Source organism: Octopus bimaculoides, chromosome 1 (assembly GCF_001194135.2).
Source record: "Octopus bimaculoides isolate UCB-OBI-ISO-001 chromosome 1, ASM119413v2, whole genome shotgun sequence".
Classification (NCBI taxonomy): domain Eukaryota; kingdom Metazoa; phylum Mollusca; class Cephalopoda; order Octopoda; family Octopodidae; genus Octopus; species Octopus bimaculoides.
The window spans coordinates 57,126,099-57,146,327 of record NC_068981.1 but is presented as its reverse complement, the minus strand read 5'-3'; the positions used below and the strand labels follow the sequence as shown (position 1 = coordinate 57,146,327).

The 20,229-nt window shown below is 33.3% G+C and overlaps 1 protein-coding gene across 2 annotated transcripts in view; it reads right to left on the bottom strand.

Moving 5' to 3' along the window:
• The window catches only part of LOC106881035 (zinc finger protein 423), a 273,101-nt gene that overhangs the window by 219,440 nt on the left and 33,432 nt on the right, over positions 1 to 20,229 (bottom strand). The gene's annotated exons all lie outside the window — the stretch shown is intronic.

The following is a 20,229-nucleotide window of genomic DNA, read 5'->3' as shown; positions in this document are numbered from 1 at the left end:
TATATATATGTATATATATAAAGAAGGCTCAACCACTTTAAGATTAATTGTTAGTCTAATGAGTTGCATTATCATAGTTTTAGTTCCTGCTAAAGTATTACTGTTGTACCGCTAAGCAAAGAACACTATCTTGTATGTCTTTCTGTAGTTTTGTAGTTTCACTGCTTTTTGGTTTTTCAGCTATCCTAGCAAGCTTGCATTAAAATAGTGTGTATAACCAGTTGAGATGAGACAAGTCAGAAACAAAGTTTATAATTATTCTAAGTGTGGATCTAAAATACATTATTTTTATTACCATTATTTTTCAAAGTATAAGATGTATTACACTTTGCTGTTATTATGAAACTATAGTGTTGAATATTTTGTAAGGTTATAATTCAAGCTCTAATTTTATTCTTTTTCTGTTTTCAGTCATTAGTTAAGGGCCATTATGGAGCACCAGTTTGGAGGATTTTGTGGGGGCGCAATGGCCCAGTGGTTAGGGCAGTGGACTTGCGGTCATAGGATTGTTGATTCAATTCCCAGACCGGGCGTTGTGAGTGTTTATTGAGTGAAAACACCTAAAAGCTACACGAGGCTCTGGCAGGGGATGGTAGCGAACCCTGCTGTACTCTTTCACCACAACTTTCTCTCACTCTTACTTCCTGTTTCTGTTGTGCCTGTAATTCAAAGGGTCAGCCTTGTCACACTGTGTCACGCTGAATATCCCCGAGAACTACGTTAAGGGTACACGTGTCTGTGGAGTGCTCAGCCACTTGCACGTTAATTTCACGAGCAGGCTGTTCCGTTGATCGAATCAACTGGAACCCTTGACGTCGTAAGTGATGGAGTGCCAACAATAGTTATGTCATATCTATTTGTCACAAGGGTGTTTTCTTTTCTTTCTTTTTTTAAAAGAAATCTTGTCAAACACATAAACATAAATACAGATATAGGCTGAACCTGCTGCACAGTCTTTTCGTCAACCAATAGTTGACATAGAATTATATTCTCAGATAAAATGTTCCTCAGTTCAATCGTCTTAGTCAATATAGTTGAAAATATGTGAAAGTTACTTTCACACATATCTACAAACTATCTTAAAATTTCAAATCCATTCAACAGGTACAAGCATGATGAAACAGATTCCTTGAGATACATGTTCTAAATTAACAAAAGAACAATGTTGTAAGGAACCTGCAGCCATTTTCATTAGCTTCATCATCATCATCATCGTATAACGTCCGCTTTCCATGCTAGCATGGGTTGGACGATTTGACTGAGGACTGGTGGACCAGGTGGCTACACCAGGCTCCAATCTGATTTGGCAGAGTTTCTACAGCTGGATGCCCTTCCTAACGCCAACCACTCTGAGAGTGTAGTGGGTGCTTTTACGTGCCACTGGCACGAAGGCCAGTCAGGCGGTACTGGCAACGGCCATGCTCGAAATGGTGTATTTTATGTGCCACCTGCACAGGAGCCAGTCCAGCAAGATAGCATTATTTTCCCCTCGTTGCTAGTCATAAAGTTACCACACACACACACACACGCGCGTGCATCAAGTGCACTAAGAGCACACAAAGAAAAAAATCCCACCAACTTGAAATTTTCAACCCACTGGTTGATTAATTAAGACTGATACTAATTGGTATAATTCCCGTGATGTAATCACTTTATCATTCAAGTTGCTTTAATGGTGGTTAATATCTATATTTAAAATTTTTTCAAGTCATTTTTATATCCCCTACACACGTACAACATGAGCCACACCATGCAATACAATGGTTAATTGTTTTTATTATAAAATAGTGAGGATGACATAAGAGGAATGATGAAAATGAAATAAAATCATCTATGCTATAACAAAAAGGGCTATCATATAAATGAAGTTCTGGTATTTCTGAGGAGCTGAAAGTTATTGATCTATCAAAACTAAATTATCAAAACAGTCCACACTATTTTACACACACATATCCCCCCCCCACCTCTCTCTCTCTCTCTACTGTTGTCCAGAAATGATCTCTACTAAGATTAAAAATATGAAGCATACGAAAGCTTTAAACAGTAGGATTTGAAGCTCTGTTGAGCAGAGCTTCAGCAAAATGTCAGTGCTCCTGCATATAATCCTTGCAAGTTCAATATAATCTTTCAAAAACATACTGGAAAGTATACGAAAGAATCCAAGTAGCTTAAAATGGAAGTTGTAGACAGTCAGACCTTTACAACAAGTCTAGCCCAATTCACAGCAATTTTGCTATTAGCAAAAAAAAAAAAAAAAAAAAAAAACCCCGATAAAAGGAAAATTAAAATCCAGCATGACAAAATTTAATTCTGGGCCTTGTGATATTATCATGACACAAAAGGAACAATTATATATATATAAATGTATATCTATAGTGATATCACTAAGCATATTTAAAAAGATCTACATTCAAGATTAAGTGATTTCTCTGAAAGGCATTTCAAAATCATATATGATATCCACATTGCTTTTCTAAAATTCTATTCGCATAGCTAAAATGATATCACAAGTATATTCGTATCCACATATGGTTACAGTGATATCATTAATTCCCAGTTTAAGCATAGCTGTTAAGAGAAAGTATCCCAATACTATAGGATTTGGCAGAACAGATAAAAGCTGGAACAAATGTAACACTCTGGAGATAAGCAAACATATTCCAATTTCCCAATAGTATAGTCTAAATGTCCCCTCATCTCCCTCTGCCTGTCAAAAATTCTAGAACTAAATGAATAATATGCAGCGCACACACGCACACACTAGCAAGTATGTATGCATATCTATCTATCTATCTATCTATCTATCTATCTATTTATCTATTCATATACAAACACATACACACACATGCTATGAACACATTTTTTTTTCACATATTATCAATTATATATTTAACAAACATTTTTTTTTAAATTTCAGTAACCTAGACTTCTTAGTGGAGTTAAGCAGATCTCAAGGGATGAATTAAAAACCAAAATAGAATTAGATGAGCATAATATTCCATTAATATATTACAGGAGTGGAAAACTAACAGAATTATGTGTGTGTGTGTGTATGTTTGTGTGTAAATAACTAGGTAGGAATATCAATGTCACTGAAAGTGAAATAAGGTAGTAATGTGTGTGTGTGTGTGCATGTGTTTTTATTGCAAAGATGTGGCAATCCTATTTAGCATGAATATATTTAAGTGTAGTAATTTAGGAAGAGTGTAGGAACAGAACCAGTGGAATAATGAAACATAGGGAGCAAGTGAGATATATGTTCAATCAATTCCTTGCAGATTTAATTTGGTAAACATTAATCCTTTCTATTATATAAATTATAGATATGAATTGAATGGGATTTAAACTATTTTCTTTGGAATATCTTGGATAATTGTTTCTCTTGTTTAACTGATGAGATTTTAAATGTCAAGTTGGCATCTTTGTTCTTAAATTAATATTAAATGACAACAACATAGTTGCCCATATGTCTTTTGGGGTTCTGATTGTGTACTAAGCTATGGTGGAGGCAGCTTTAAAAGAAACAGTATCTACACTGAAATCAAGTAGCTACATATATACTTGTTGGCTAGGGCACAGAGTGCTTTTGAGCCTTCGTTGACAACCTCGATAGTGCTAAGATAAATATACAAATTTCTGCTTCATGGTACAGCACTCACTGCTATAGAAAAAACAGCTTTACCAAAGAATTATGTGAGTAGGCAAAATGAAAAATAAAAAAAAAATTAAAACTGAAACAAAAATATAGCTCTGGATCTACATGTGTATGTGTACCTATTTAAAAAAAATACTTGTCTTCCACCCCTTCTACTGGTACCAATAGATACCTCCCACTGGTACCAATAGTTATATTTATAACCACCCATATATATGCATACATTTATGCATTTACACATACCCATAACTATATATACTCAAACATATCTGTATCTGTATACTTATATTGGTAAACATATAAAAATGTGCATTCAATTGATAACGACCTCAATATACTGTACTAGTAAGTTTACACCTGTTATTACCTTTCTTTTTGAAAAACAATTTACATTATACATCATGCAATCAAGTTTTAAACATCAAACTGTCCTAAACAAAGCTTTTATTTGCAAGTGGAATGGGTAACTTGATAATATAAAGTCGACAAACAAATCTAACCTTAAATATGAACTGATTTATCTATTACTTAAGTGTTCTCTCTCTAGTACTGAATATGTAAACCGATTACAGGTAGACACTACTAAACGTTGCTAAGAAAAGTCATAACCAAGAGGGAGGAGAATGTAGGACTCTAGGAATCCAGTCTTAAATCAACTATTTATATACTGCTGTATTACTGCAGCTTTGGATATGGTGCAGAGCACTCTTCAAATTCAATCTGTAAAAGCAACATGAAATCATGCCTTTCTCCTGGAGACTCAAGTCTGTACCTCAGCCAGTGATAAACTTTCTTGCTTCCAATGCCAGGATTATGATGAAGTTCTAATTCTGAAAAGACACACAGAGTTGGATCACATACCTTCAATAGTTGTGATCATGGATGATGGTTGCAATAGTCTACTACCTCCAATTCTTCCTATTGGACTAAGTAATCTCTGTCAAGATTGTGTGGCAACACAAAGCAAAACAGCATGTGAATGCCTCCTCTTCCCACTAGATGCCTTCATTTTAAAATTTGGTGGGCAACCATTCTCAGATCAAAGGACAGCTGACAATTGTTGCACTTCTTACAATGAAAGATTTGGGTGGGTTTTAAGGAACACACTGACTTGAAAATTGGGCAGAAGACAGATAACTATCTTGAATGACTAAAATTTGCAAAATATACTTCAGCAAGTAGATGTGAAGTTATTAAGAATTCATTGGCAATCTTGTGAATAGGTATTGATTAGTAACACACAAATAAATACATCGATGTATCTGTCAATGTATTGAAAGAATTTAGTTTCTTTTGTACAGCCTGAAAATTCTTTAGCTCTGAAGTGTTGGAGACCTCATGAAGTAATGTACAAAAGTACCATTCACTTATACATGCCTAAAAACATCTGAAATATTGTGCCCGTCACACACACAAACATCTATGAAATTGTGTCCATTATTATTATACAAATATTTAAAGTATAATGTGCACATCATTACATATAAGCACTTGAGAGAATAAGCTCTTCATACAAACAAGCATGAGACAATGAGCCCATCATGACACAGAAACACCTTATTCAGAATACCCATCATTGCCACACTAACAGTTATAATAGCAAAAACAAAATTGTAATGATACAATAATCTTAGTGTTACAATAAACTTAGTGACACATCTTCCAAACACATTTGTTCATTTGTCTTCTCTCACACCTATCTGTTACTCATTAGGCCCAATATACATACTTTGTTCAGTCAACATCATATCCTCACTACTTAGGAAAAACACAAAGATAAACTCATTGCATATCCTACAAATGCTAGGCTCTACAAACACTGGTAATTTCATAGCAACCACAAAGTTATAATAGCAAATATTACATCACAAAGGTTTGATACTGCTTTTATTTAGTTACTCTTGGAATAAATATATAAAAACTGTTTAAAATAGTTAAACATAGAATTATATCCTTAAACAATATTTTATATTCTTAAAAATCTAGTCAGGAACAGGAAGATCAGTTCAGTATACCACAGGTTAATATATAATCATACCATTTGTTCTTATTCATCAGAATTGACTGCAAACATATTTGTGTACTAAATTTGACCGCATAAATCCAAGTAAGCCATTGATGGATTGCAATATTTAAATAATCTTATTTTTGTATTGTATACAGTTAAATGAACAAATAGGGAAGTTGATAGTGTACTGGACAACTAACCTACCAAGCATATTGTGGCTGTTGCATTATTGTGTCCATAGACACTCAACAATCTGGTCATTCTGAATAGGAGTGGACTCCCTTTGGAGGCTGTGAAATATTTGTAATATGAAAGACCAGTCAAGTACTAGGGTTAATCTAATCAGCTACAACCATCCCCTATATTTGAAATGTTGTGCTTATGTTAAAAATCAATTATACAAACACCTTGGCCAATATTTGCAAAATGGAATAAATGAAAATGCAAATTTACTCCTCTGGTTTAGTGTTTAGTCATTTTGAGAGTGTTAAGCAGAATGACACAAATCTTCTTCTGAATAAAGTACCAATTTATTAAAGATAACAATACTCTTTCAAAATCTGCTAAATATTCCCTATAACAAAGAGATATGAGATGAATAGATGGAAATATTGTCCATATTTACAATGAGATGCTTGTAGTGGATTTGAAATTAAGGCCTAAGAATTACTATTCCAACAACTTGTTCACTTTATGATTTCACTACTACTTAGCTATTATCTAGAATAAAGTACAACAGGAATGCAAAATTATATTATTCGTATCATCTTTCTAGACTTATAAAATATTGTCATTATTACAAATTGATGTTGTTAATCTGTGATGTTTTCTATTAATTCTTTTCATCTTAAAACATCATAAGGGACTTTATTCCCATAGATCAGCTCAAACTACAGTCTTCGTTACTGCATAATACGTGTTTAATCAGTGATGGAATGGTAGTGGTACTAATTAATTTATTTCTAATTATCTCTTGTATGCAGTGTACAAGCCATCATTTATTCGGCATATTTACGAGTCCAGAATCTTTGCCATCCATTCCGACAACAAAAGACTGTCTTTTACCTCAAGCAGCGAAGCAACAAACATACTCCTTCCTATTATAATATCCAGCTGAATTAAGATGAAACACATACTCATGTTAAAATAGTTTGATCAAAAGATTAAATTGGATTTACCTACAAATTCTCAACATTAGAAAAAAAAATTTGAGAAATTTGGGTATACAAGAACGGTTTTCTATAAAATCAATTGTTTAATATTATAAAAAAAAGCAACATTTCTGTATCTAAGGAAATAATCTTTTTGTTTGACTAATCTGATTGTCTTATCAAAATATGGGAAGATTTATTAGATAAATATTGCAATATGAGTTTTAGCTCATTATTGAGATATTAAAATTTAGTATGTAATACAGACACAATTTTCCTAAGTAGTTACATATTGTCAGAGTCCAAGCTAAATAGTAATGCATATTTAACAAATAGCTGTAAGATCAAATCATAGCTGGATGCCAGGAGATAAATGCAGTCATCTCACCTTTTTTTTCATAATCTATTCTTTTTCACCAGACCTAACTGACTTTACATTATGAATATTTTATTTATTTATTCTTTCAGAATTAGAATGTTCACTAAAAGCTTAATTTCTTTTTAGCTTTCTAATTACAAGATCTCCATGTTTCTGTACAAGTGTTTGGTCAATCATTTTCACTGTTATAATTTTAATCTTCTCTTAACCCTAAACTGGCCGTATTTTGGTTTTATGTTCAAACCAGCCAGATCTGGTCTTGGCATGGAAGTGTCTTCTACTATAGCCCAGAGCCAACCAAAACTTTGAGTGGATTTGATAGATGGAAACTGAAAGAAACCTGTTGTATATAAATATATATGTGTGTGTGTGTTTGTCCCCCACCACTGCTTGACAACTGGTGTTGGTGTGTTTATGTCTCTGTAACTTAGTGATTTAGAAAATGATACTGATAGGATAAGTACCAGACCTTAAAAAAACATGATTATGACAAAAATATCTATGACTGTTGGAGATTGTTTGCTCAAGTAGAGCTGGACAAGGGCCAAACAGCAATATCAAGAAAAGATATGCTTTTAGTTTGGGACATTGTAATATATAAGTATATAACAGGATAGAGAATGTCAACTATTTTCTAATAGTATACTATAAAACAACTTCTGGTAACATGGCTTTCTTATTCTTGTTTTATAGCAGGAAACTATTATAGGAAAAAAAGAGAGAAAGGGTGACAAGAAATAACTTGTTTACTATTCTTTTGAAATTTTATAAAAAAAAATATTTTCTTTTATTTATTTATAAGCATTGTTAATTAAACAGGAAGGTGAGAGAACCACTTAAAGATTGCACAATGGATAGTAAACTGAAGTTAAACTCTAATTCTATAACTCATTAGGGTGCTTTTACCATATTCCATATGTACCTTAATTATGAAAAAATCTCAGCTATTAAAATTTCATGCATCAAATGTTAACACTTGGAATTTTATATCAATTCAGCACTGCAAGGGAATCAAGACACTGAGAGTCAGACACTAACTTTTCCTGTATATTCAAAGGATAAAATATATGTATAATATCATTATTGTTGTTTTAATGTCCATTTTTCAATGTTTGCATGTGTCTGAGGAAATATGTTGAGGTCAGATGCTATTTCTGATGCGAATCCTCACCTGTTTTCAAGTAAGGTAATATTTCCCCTTGGCTGGACATGTTTTCATGAAAGACTGGAAATCAATGATATTCCTTGACTGATGATGACACCCTCCCACAACAACTACCATGCTATGTCAAGAAAAAGAGACATGCACACACACATGAAAGACTTCTTTCAATTTCCATCTACCATATCTACTCCCAAGGCTTAGGTCAGCCTGGGGTTACAGTACAAGATACCTGCCCAAGGTGCCATGCAAAGATTGAACTGAAAACCAAGTGGTTGATAAGTAAATTTGTTAATCACATAACCATGCTTATTCATAAAACGATTGCATGGGCAACCTGTAACACTTGGGCATCATGTGACCTTTCATGACTTTTCGTAAGACATATATAATGCCATGTGTGCTTGTAATAAACATAACCTATTTTACAAACATTTTGGAAGATAATCTTTAGGTTTTGATTATTGTTGGGTGTGGGGAAGGAGTTCAGTCCCATGGTGTGGCATCTTTGGCAAATTACTTCTGCTACAGACTCAGGCAAACTAATGCCTTGTGAAGGAAATTGGTAGGTAGAAACTGTGCAGGAACTCACTGTGTGTGTGTGTGTGTGTGTGTGTGGTGGGAGGGGGTGGGAGGGAGAGAGAGAGAGAGAGAGAGAGAGAGAGAGAGAGAGAGAGAGAGTTTATTTACGTACCAATAATATTTAATGAAATACGTAACTATAAAATAGTTTAAAATGTTTTGTATTGAAATTTTATGTTCACAAATAAGACAATATAATATCAATATTTCTTCCATAATAAACATCAGTTGTATGGTATATAGTAAATTAGGATTTTTTCAAATACATTATCTGACTGGATATATATTTATAAAGGGAATTTTCTGCAAATCATATATTTATCACACATTATCATATAGTGCATCAGAGTGTTGTTCCCAATGAAACATCAATATATACATAGATTATGTCATATAGCGAAATGGAGCTTACTATAGCATATATGGATTTATCATCATCAATGAAGAGCTCTCCTGGTGAATGCAGTCTACCTAGCTTTAAATAGATTCCAGAAGTCACAACTCATAAAAGTAAGCACTTGAAGCTTTGATAGAAGTATTTCATTAGTTAGTAATCCAGAGCTCAAATGCTTCCATGAAACACTGGAAGGAATGTATAGCACCAGTACAGAGAAGAGGTGAGAACCTGTTAATTACTTACAGTAGTAGTTTTCATTTACCTAAATCCCAAATGCTCTAAGACAGATATATATATGTTGCAGCTACTATTCCCCTCTTATCTTGAAATGTAGCTTCTCCAGGGATACTATGACATCTTAACAAGCAACGCCCAAACAGAAAGAGATAGAAAGATTGTATAATAAAATCAACTCTCTTTATAACAGAGGAGTGTCTTAGGTCATAAAGTAAAGTGAATTGTATGACAATGGATATGTGCATCAATATATGAAATATGTACTTAGAGAAATCTGAACAAAAAAATATATATTCTCATGAAAATAAATTGTATCAGCTTTATGAGATCACTAAATTTTAAGTATATTCCAAATATCATAACAAATATTTCAATGTTGTATGAAAATGGATTTATATCTGACTCAATGAATATTAGGAACTGGATTAAAGAGTCATATATTTACAGCTTATTTCCAAGGCTGAATCAAAACTAATTTTTGCTTCTACACAGCTTCAAATGACATTAAAAGTAAATCTAAATAGAAGCTGAAGCCACAGAAATGAGTCCTTTTGATATTATTGCTTATCTTTTTCTTGTTTCAGTCATTAGTGCGTAGCCATGCTGGGGCACTCTCTTGAATTTTAGTCAAACAAATCGATCCCAGTATTATTTTTTAAAGCCTGGTACTTATTCTATCGATTCCTTTTGACAAACTGCGAAGTTACAGTAGCCAACAAATTTCACTCACAAGTCGTTGGTTTAGCTTGAGGCTATGGTAGAACATACTTGAAATATTTGCAAGTTGCCATGCATTGGGATTGAACTTAGAATCAAGAAGTTGTAAACTTCGCAACAATGCAACTGTGTATCCACTTAGTTACATGATACAAGACAATGTTTTTGGTCAGCAAATAATCCATGAGCTATGGTTTATTCCTTCCTCTCCTTTCATAACTTATCATGAAGGCTCTGCACGAAAGTCAATGGGTGCTCTTTGCTGTCTTTCTTCTTCTGATGATGATGACTAAGCTGTTCACCTCATCCCATTGGAGTCAAGTTCATAGCTACTCAAAATAACTGAAGCAAGGTGAATGTTTTGTCAGTAAATGGTTATTGTAAGCTTTTGTTTCATTCAGAAAGACAGTGCCTTTGAAATTTCGATATATACCACATACTCTTCTCTAGCTTAGAATTCAAGGAAGAATATAGATCAAGATAATTCACATTTATATTCCTAGCTGCTGCTAAGATGCAAATAAGCTAACAACAGAGACAATGTGGTTGTTCGATCAGCTAGAAATAACAGCAAAATCTTTCTCATCTCATACTCTATTGTCTTAAAAAACTGAAGGGCACATTGTAAATTTATAGTCTTCAATGCACAAAATAATTGACACAAAGACAGAACAGCTATAGCTAGAATGCCTTTCATCACAAGTCAACACCGACCTTAGACAACAGCAACAATAATATTGGTTAGAAGATAACTGAGCTTGAAACAATAGTTTTATTATAAATGCAACAGTAACTTAAGTGACAAGTCTTCAGAGATTATCTGAGTAACTGAAATATATTTTAAAATTTACCTTAATTCAGCATTATTACTGGTTCAAGAATCTATTTCTTCTAAACAACTGACATTTTAACTTCTACTTAGCAGTTCCAGTTGTGTATGAGGCATATGTAGCATTACTGTAAAAGCACACCAGTCCTCTGGACACATAGTGATATTTAAATGTTCTAAGGAGGACTGATTTGTTGTGACATTTTACATGATGTGGATCATAAATTTAGAACTATACAGCATTAAGGCAGATGGTCCACTTAGAATGACATGTATTTTATATACTTTCTTAATATTAAATTAGTCCAAGTAAATATGTTTACAGACACATCCACACAGGGTGTTAATGAAAAGAGATTCTTAGATTATTCTATAATATAATCACAAAAATTCATTAGATTATTAATTAATTTCATCTTTTGTGTATTCAACTGCACTGTACTTTGATGGGTATATTTTACAATCACCTTCTCATAACATCTCTTTCATTTAATCCTAATTCAATATGTAGAAACGTAAAAAATATTGTAGCTGAAAATATTTGTAGAATCAATTAAAACAATTACACAAAAAGTGATGCTAATAGCTGAATTAATTAATAGAAACACCACAAAAATTTAAACTAAATAGATATACCCCTTCTCCACCATTCACTACATTAAAACCCCCAACCCTATTCAATCTCAACTACTCTTCCCTACTTCCCCTACTTATTATCCACTCAACACTTGTTTTTCATTCATTATATTCACTGCCCAATCCATCATCCATTCTTCCCCACAGTCTTGCAACTTTACACATTTACAGTCCTGGTTTTTCTGCCCCACTACCCAGCCTTGAGGGTCTCATAGCTACTTCATCACTGCTGTTTTTATCTTTTCCTGCTCCATCCCAATCAATCTCATGACAACCTCACTAGTGTTGGTGGCATGAAAAAATGCACCTAGTGTACACTGTAAAGTGGTTGGCTTTAGGAATGTCATCCAACTATAGGAACCATGCCAAAGTAAACAGTGGAGCATGATGCAGTCCTTGAGCCTCTCGGATCCTGTCAAACCATTTGACCCTTGACAGCAATGGAACAATGGTGTTAAGTGATGATGGTGATGATGATGATGATGATGATGATGATGATGATGATCAAGAGTTTTGACAATAATGAAAAAAGTATCTCTCTTTAGATCATTGTAGATTCCAGGCTGAAATTAGTTAAACATACTGATTCTTTTATTTTTTTTATAAATGATTTTTACCAACTCAGCATATTGACTTCTTTGGCTTCTAAACTGAAGTTAAGATTCAATAGATAAAGTTTTTAAATTTATATTATGATTTTGTGAGAGGATGATGGACAGTTGCCAAAACCTTTTACAGAGCCCTTCAGATTCAGTGGAGGAAGTTATCCTGTCATTGAAGACCTGAGTCATCAATATGCTAAAGACAACCAAGGTACAGGTGGTAGTGTTAAACTGGGTACCTTGGTCTCTCCAATGGCAGATCCCGTCTCAAAAAATTACACCCACAAGCCTTTAATGGACTCAATATATGAGGTTTTCACATTTAATATACATGAAAAAATTAGATTAAGGATTGAAAAAATATATTTTAATAAAATGATTTCATTACACAGTAATAGCAAATAATAAAATTTGAAGTGTGTTTAGTGAACCTTTAATATGCTCGTGTGTGAGTACATGTGTGTTAAGTTGTATGTGCGTATGTAAACATGAATGCATTTCACTAATATAAATTATCGCAATTATCTAATTAAATATAATGGATTTTGTAGATATTTGCCAACTCAACAAGTATTTGAACATAATAATTTCAAAGTTGTTTGAAATTTCTGAACCTAAATTCAATTTTTTCCTTGAATGCTTCACACAGTTCAGTGTTTTATATGAATACATTTAACCTTTGCTATTAATTAGCTTTGATTTGCTGGTAAATTGTTCACTCTGAAAATGGATTAAACACTAATTGCTGAAATCAAGGCACTCAATATAAATTCATGTTCAATTGGTATCAATCAATTCATCTGAGTGCAACTATTGATATTGTCTAGCTACATTGTACAATATTATGTTTAACTTGTCAATATTGCCAAACCATACACGGTTTTTATTCATTTATTCATTTTTCATTTGAATTTATGTACGACTGAGTTTTTTTAATCGTTTTTAGTGTTTTTTTGTTTGCTTTATTAACATAGCTGCTTCTTAAAAGAAAAAGGAATGAAAAATTCCTCTAACATGTGCAAATATGTGATCAAAAGCATATTTTAAAAAAAAGTGAAATTTAATTATAAAAATTTTGAAATGTCTGAAATGATGTGGAACTTTACCAACAAGGTGTAGTGAGTGAATTAAAAAGTAAATAGAATGTTATTTTTCATAACAGTTATCTGTAGTAACCAGAAAACATTTTAAGTAAATTTGTAATTTAGTGTAAAATAGAATTATATTGGTGGTACAGAATCTTTACAGTATCCTTACCTGCCAAAACCATCTCAACCTAAATTCAAATAATTATTTTTAATCTTAATTGCTAATGTTATTGGTAGCAAGATTATTTTGTAAACACACCCCAGTGTCACGCAAATGGCACCCGTGCTGGTGACACGTAAAAACACCTATTACACTCTCGGAGTGGCTGGCATTAGGAAGGGCATCCACCCATAGAAAACCATGCCAAATCAGACTAAGAGTCTGGTGCAGCCTTCCAGCTTGCCAACCCAGTCAAACTGTTCAAATCATGCTAGCAATAACATTGATAAAACACATCATATATGTATACATTATTAACTCAGGGTTCATATATGTATACATATATATACATGTATACATATATATATATAACTGGCAGAAAGCAAGGAAATTATCCTCAAACAAGAGAACTTGCCTGAATGCATCTGGCATAGAACTATACTATATGCACTCATGGACCAGGTGGTGGTGTTAAGCTGGGCAATGGATTAAATCTGCACCCAAGAACTCAAAACATTAACAAGAACAACTATAAAAGACTCTGACCATTTCCACCAGCCCACTGTCCTGGACTGATTATTTTATTGACTCTGAAAGAACAACAGGCAATGCTGATCCCTATTGGGATTTGACAATACACAGAGATCCAGAAAAAATACTCCAAGGCATTGTTTTCCACGTTTTAATGATTCTTCCATGACAACACAAATTCTCTCAATCTATGTTATATTCACATGCCTACATCAATGACTTTCATTGCTATCACTTCAATATTCAGTGAAATCATTTTACACTTATACCATCACGTCAAGAAACACATGAAGGAGCCTTGTCTTCACTTCTGAAGTTTCCTCTAAAATGATATTTCAATGCATTGACAACTGTACTAAAACTGAAAAGTGAATACTTTCCTTCCTTCAATGTTGGTTTACTCATAAGTAGTATTCTAACACAATTAACAACTCACTATCTGATGATACATTTTGTTGATGATAATGAAAATTTAGTCCATTTCTCTTAGCAACAATAATTGAAAAGTGAAGGAGACTCTATGTTGAAAATAGCAGTTGCATCTCCCTCAGACTGTACCCTATTATCTCACTGAATGATGTAGTCTTAATTAAACTATGCTTAATATACAAAAAAGACAAGTTGGTCACATCTAGAATGTCATTGATCATAAATAAGTCCACCTGATTACAGCTAGTCTGGGACTAAATAACGTCTTTGGTATAACCTTGTTTTCCACTAATCCAATGACTGCCTAGAAAGTCTGAACAACAAATGTGAAACGAGTAAAAACTTTTTAAAGTTCTATATTTGTTTTTAACACCCACCCAACCCTTACCACACACAAATAAACTAATTCATAAAGATAAAACAGATAAAGTATATTTATTTGTGACATAAATCATTTGACAACCTCAAACTACATATGTTCAAAATATTATCCTTCTGTTGGTTAATTAAATCTTCTATCACAGAATTAATATCCTAAATTCATGAGTACAAATAAAAACAGAGTCTGATTTTCCACTCTATAGAATCTTGTACATCACTCAGATTTCACAATCTTTCTTCATGTGGATGAGAAAGCAGTTTGCAATATTGGGCTGAAATGTATATTATCTACTTGATTAGTTTTCTTTCCCCAAATAGATACTATTTTATAAGTGAAGTCTCAGAGCCTACACAAAGTCAATTAATATGATATTTAAAATATTACCTCTATATCTGTACTAGTTTAAATAGCTAAAAGATTTATATTTTAATCATGTAATAACCATGGTTTCCATCTTGCTATTAGCAGCAAATACTGAATAAACAAAACACCTTCACACACCTGCACACAGAAAATCAGTAGAAACTGAGCATTGAACTAAAAGTAATATGGAGACTGAAATCCTTATATAAAGGATTTTGGGGAAAAGAGAAAAAACCCACAAAAATTGAAAATACATCACCGGTAAGTAAAAAAGCTTTGATAAAAGTTAAGCAGCTTGTTATAATAAAATTTTCCTAATTGGTATAGTTTCATTACTACAATTTTGAAAAGTTATTTTTCTTTACAATACAATATGAAAGTCTATATTATTCAAATGCATCCAACGAGAAACCAAATTTAGTGCCTCTAGTTTTATCCAGTTTGCTTACTTCAATGACAACTTCATTGCCCATTTTGGTGAGTATTGAAATTAGGAAGTTCTACCTTGTTACTAGGTTATATGGACATATGTTGGGTGAGCAATAACTTAGGTAAAAAAAATGAAAAACACCATGAAATAGAAGCATTTTCTCAAACAGATGCATAGAAAAGACTTGAGTTATAATAGTAGTACAGAATAGATTCAAATACTGCCCTTACATTTCATTCTTTTACTGATTCCAGTCAGTGGGGTGAGACCATGCTGAGGCACCACATTCAAAGGCAGTAGTCAATCATATCAACCTCAGTGTTTATTTTTAGTCTGGTATCTATTTTATCAGTCTCTCTCTCTTTGTATATATTATATGGTCAAGTTGCCTTCTTGATACTCATTGATAAACACACACACACACACACACACACACACAAGCATAGATATAGAATGGGCTTTATCCCAGTCTCTTTTTACCAAATACCACTTTAAGGTATTTGGTTGACCCAAAGCTACAGTAGAAGATATCAACCATAATTGCAAAATAAACTTCTAAAACATACAATCATGCCAGCACTCAACAAGAATAGAAGGAAAAATTCTCTTTTGTTGTCATTCTTAATTATGGAATGGAGAAGTGAGGTGGTATGATATTAAATGTAACAAACCTGTATCATGTTATTTTCAGAGTGTTAGCCTTTAATATAATATTTTTAATTTCAAACTGGAATTTGTATATCAGTGCAAACTGGTAACATGAAAGATTAAAAGATCACTATCCTAAAGACAATGTATTGAATCCTTATCACCAACTAACACTGAGCTGCATATTTCACCATCATGTTTAATTCTCCTTGAACTAATCCACAAAGCTATAATATGTACCATGCACAAGTTCAGTGCACTGCTGTGAACATCAGGTGCATTGAACAATTAATGAGCATTTCCTTAGCAGTGTTGAGTTGAAGTCCTTCAATGGACCTGAGAGAATTGTATAACCATTATGGCAAAATGAGTTTAATTTTCAATAGAATGAATTTTGAACTAAAAAATTCTAAAATTCAAATTTAGGAAATATTGAATCACAAGAGCAGTTATTTTGCTGTCATTTTTGAGTAAGTTCAGATTCTACCAAGATCAATTTTCCTGATGGAAGAAATTGGATAAATACCAGTTAAGTAATAGGTTATTATAACTGTTGACTATATTCAAGCACCAAATTTCTGCCTTTGCATTTATGTTAGCATTTTTACTTAGCTAATCAATTCTGTATTGTTTTATGCATGAATATATAAATGGACAGTAAGCAATCCACTTCAATGTTATATACTACCACTCCACCCATTACACATATAACTTTCAAATGTAAGGAGAAAAAGAAACATAAATTGACTGTTTCAGAGACAAAATAATCTTTTATTTTCAAACTAACAACAAAATACAATTCCAAAATAGTAATTACATATATTAAGTCTTTCTTTCTTTCTTTTTGTTTTTGCTTTCCATATCGCCCAAAGGTGTTTTACCGCAGGGGAAAAGAAATGTAAGAGATATCTAGCCTAATGACTTCTATTTTAATCTGCTCTTGGTTGAATTCTACTGAGAATACATATATGCACTATATTTCAATTATGCATCACATCATCCTCACCACCTCTAGCATCACCAATATCACTACATAGTGTTGTTATCAGTGCTACACTATCATAAAACTGGTGTATTTGTTATGCTAATACCCAATTCTGATTATGTGTGGGCTTAGTATACATACTCTTTGACTGCCTAAATCTAGATATTCTGTTGTATAGATCTGGGAGTTCTGAAAGTAACTGATATTACAACACCACCTGATAGAAGATTACTTCAGAAATTGAGCATAAAACAGATTGACTCCTGTACTACCTGACCTGACTTAAAACTAACTTTTATCTCCAAGCTTATTTTAATTGCAATAACCTGATGAGTATTGGAATATAAAATATAACTGTTTTAAAATAAGACAATAGATACGTATACCATCATTTTGTTAGATTTATATTTCAGGTTGCAGCAGAGTAGCATAAGTAATCTATTACTACTTATGATATGTAGACTATGAACAGTCTACATATCAAACAACAGTCTATTACTATGTACCAAACATTCAAGCCAATGAGAGTGTCTCTATGTGATCAAGTGATCAGCAAGGAAAAGCAGTAAAATCTCCTCAAGCCACTCTATCTTGACTTGTTTTAAGGTTTTTCTTTCCTCTATGCATTTATCCCAATAATATGGGATGCAGCTGTAAAACTGGCAGAATTGTTAGCACATCAGTCAAAATGCGTAGAGTCTGTCCTAGCAGCATTTAGTCTGTCGTAACAACATTTAGTTCGTCTTTACATTCTGAGTTCAAATTCTACCAAGGTTGACTTTGCCTTTCATCCTTTCAAGGTTGATAAAATAGGTCCCAGTGAGCACTGGGGTCGATGTAATCAACTTATCTCCTCTCCAGAAAATGCTGGCTTTGTGCCAGAATTTGAAACCAATATGGGATACAGTTCTAATATAAGTTACTCTTAATCAGAATTTAAAAGAATATAGTAAATGAAGATTAAAATGAGTTTATATTTAAACAAATGGATCTCAGGATGAAGAGATAATTGATAGAAAAGAGGAAGTGTAGTTGATAAGAGCTGAAGAACAATACAACAAAAAGATTTAAAACTAATGGATTGTGGAAACAGTAGTTAAACTGTGTGTCAAAGAGGAAAAAAACTGTTAGGAAAGCTAAGCTGATCATCAAAACATTAAACATGAGATTAGACAGGCTTCATTTTAGATAATAAATGGCTATGTCTGTGGAAGATTTCAAGAAGAAATTCCGGATATGGAAACAAAACCTAAAATTTAGAGGCTTCACAGTAAACTTAGCAAAAAATGTATTATTAAGTAGTAAATAAGATAGGACCCTGCTATTATCAGAGAAATGGTCATGTTTGGAATATACAAAAAAGTCGATAGAATTCCATATGGTGTATATAGTGAAAACTATGAATGCACAAGTGTAGAGGAATCAATCACAAGTAGGCTGACAAAGAAAGTAGACATTGTATGTGGCAGATGCACCAGGTGTTTAGAAGTGGTTGATAGCTGTTGTTACCCAGGCAACCTAATTAGCTGTGGGAGTGGATGTTCTGAAAACATAGTTGCTAGAGTAAGAACTAGGTGGAAAAGTTCATGGAACTACACCTCTGCTGGTAACAAAGTGTTTCTTGCTCAGAGTAAAGGGTAGCTTGTATGATGCTTGTCTACAAAGTGTGATGGTGCATGGTAATGAGATGTAGGCCTTGAATATAGAGAATTTACAAAGACTACAAAAAGAAAAGAGGTGAGCATTTTGTTCTGGATGTGTAATGCATTAATGATGGAGCAGAAATGAAGAAAAAAAAAATCACTGGATATAGGAGGAATCAGATGTAGCATGTAAGAGAGAAGATTGCACTGAGCATGAGAAGGTGGATGGAACATGTGGAAGAGGGAGACAGGGGAAGACGTTGAACCAAGTGGTGAGGACTGTTAAGAAACTTAACTCCATGAGGAAGATGACAAAGAACTATGATGAGTGGTGGTATGCAGAGTTAGCATAAGAAAATAGATATTAAAGTGGAAGGTAATTCAGTAAAGTGGTTGGTATTAGGAAGAGCATCCAACCATAGAAACCATGCCAAATCAGACAAAAGGAGTCTGATGCAGCTCTCTGGCTTGCCAGCTCCTATTAAGCAGGCCAACTCATGAAAGCATGGAAAACAGATGTTAAATAATGATGATGATGATTGTAGTGGAGGTTTTGATGGATAACATACCTTTATTTGGGTCTTTGTTGCCTGTTATGTTCCTGTGCAGTCTCTGTCCAGTGCTCTCCTATCCTTATTACTCTCTCATCTATTACTCACACTCTCCCCTATTTATTGCTCTATAACATCAGTGTAATGAAAAATGCCATACCTAAGCTCAGTTCCCTCTATCATCAACCGTTTTGAATCTACTTCTTTTGTAACATCATGAAGGACCTGTCCATATCCAATAACTCCCTACTGCCAGGCTCTTTACTTAAAGCAGTCGTCCTCTCTACCACATGTCACTCTTTATTTACAGCCTCACATCTCTTTTATAATTACTCAACTCTATTGTTATCCATCACTTTCTCTCTCTCTCTCTCTCATCATTATCCATCTTTATCGATATCCTCCAGCTCCTCTACAGTAAAGGCCATCTTTTATTGAAGGTTCTTATATGTTAATCAACCTCAGTATAATGTTAGTATATATAACAACAATAGCAACAATGTGGCTAAGATGTTTGGTTTGCAGTGGTCTTGGGTATATTCCCTCTGTGCAGTACTTTGGACAAGTGTCTGCTACCCAGGACAACTAAAGCAATTTGAGTAAAATTTAGTATACAGAAACTGAGGAAACTTTACTTTGTGTATATATATATATATATATATAT